Genomic DNA, 1,999 nt, shown 5'->3' on the forward strand with positions numbered 1-1,999 from the left:
TAGATAGATGGGTAGATAGATAGTTAGATAAATAGATAGACAGGTAGATAGATAGATAGATAGATAGAGAGACAGGCAGACAAATTGATAAACATACAGATAGATAGGTAGATAGATAGATAGATTGATAGATAGATAGATAGATAGATAGATCGATACGTAGGTAGATATATAGATAGATATATAGATCGTTAGATAGATAGATAGACAGACAGATTGATAAACATATAGTTAGATAGATAGATAGATAGGTCGATAGACAGATAGATGGATAGGTAGATTGACAGGTAGATAGATAGAGAGATAGAACGGTCGATCGATAGATAGACAGACAGATTGCTAAACATATAGTTAGATAGATAGGTAGATAGACAGGTAGATAGATAGACAGATAGATAGTTAGATTGATAGATCGATTGATAGATAGATAGATAGATCTGTAGATATATAGTTAGTTAGATATATAGATAGATAGATAGATAGATCGGTAGGTAGATAGTTAGATATATATAGATAGGTAGGTAGATAGGTAGACAGATAGATCGATCGATAGATAGATAGGTAGATAGATAGATACATTGATAGATAGATAGATAGATAGATAGATAGATAGATAGATAGATAGATAGATCGTTAGATAGATAGATAGACAGACAGATTGCTAAACATTTAGTTAGATAGATAGATAGGTAGATAGACCATTAGATAGATAGATGGATAGACAGTTAGATAGACAGATAGACAGATAGACAGATAGACAGATAGACAGATAGATAGATAGATAGATAGATGGATGAATGATAGATAGATAGATAGATGGAAAGGTAGATAGATAGATCGAGAGAGAGATAGATAGATAGATCGATCGATAGATAGATAGATAGATAGATAGATAGGTAAATAGATTGATAGATAGACAGATAGATCGGTAGATAGATAGTTAGATAAATAGATAGACAGGTAGATAGATAGATAGATAGATAGATATATAGATAGATAGATAGATAATTAGATAGATAGATAGATAGATAGATAGACTGGTAGATAAATAGTTAGATAGATCGATAAATAGATAGATAGACAGATAGATAGATTAGATAGACAGACAGATAGGTAGATAGTGAAGCAGTTAGACAGCTAGATAGATAGATAGATAGATAGCCAGACAGATTGATACACATATAGATAGATAGATAGACAGATTGATAAACATATAGACAGATAGATAGATAGATAGATTAATAGATAGATAGATAGATTGATAGATAAAAAGATAGATAGATAGACGGATAGACAGATAGACTGAGAGATAAATAGAGAGATAGATAGATGGTCAGATAGATAGATAGACAGATAGATAGATCGTTAGATAGATAGATAGACAGACAGATTGCTAAGCACATAGATAGATAGATAGATAGATAGATAGATAGATAGATAGATAGATAGATCGATCGATCGATCGATCGATCGATCGGTAGGTAGATAGTTAGATAAATAGATAGGCAGGTAGATAGATAGGTTGATAGATAGATAGATAGAGAGACAGACAAACAGATTGATAAACATACAGATAGATAGGTAGATAGATAGAGAGATAGATAGATAGGTAGATAAATAGATAGATATTCGATAGATAGATAGATGGACAGATAGGTAGATTAGATAGACAGACAGATAGGAAGATAGTAAATCCGTTAGACAGCGAGATAGATAGATAGATAGATAGATAGACAGATAATTAGATAGCTAGATAGATAGATAGATAGATAGATAGATGGATAGATAGAAAGAGAGATAGATAGATAGATAGCTAGATAGATAGATAGATAGATAGATAGACAGGCAGATAGATAGAGAGATAGATAGATAGATAGACAGATTGATAAACATACAAATCGATAGATAGATAGGTAGATAGATAGATAGAAAAATAGACAGCTAGATAGATAGAGAGATAGATAGTTAGGTAGATAGAGAGACAGACAGACAGACAGGC

Source organism: Scyliorhinus torazame, chromosome 4 (assembly GCF_047496885.1).
Source record: "Scyliorhinus torazame isolate Kashiwa2021f chromosome 4, sScyTor2.1, whole genome shotgun sequence".
Classification (NCBI taxonomy): domain Eukaryota; kingdom Metazoa; phylum Chordata; class Chondrichthyes; order Carcharhiniformes; family Scyliorhinidae; genus Scyliorhinus; species Scyliorhinus torazame.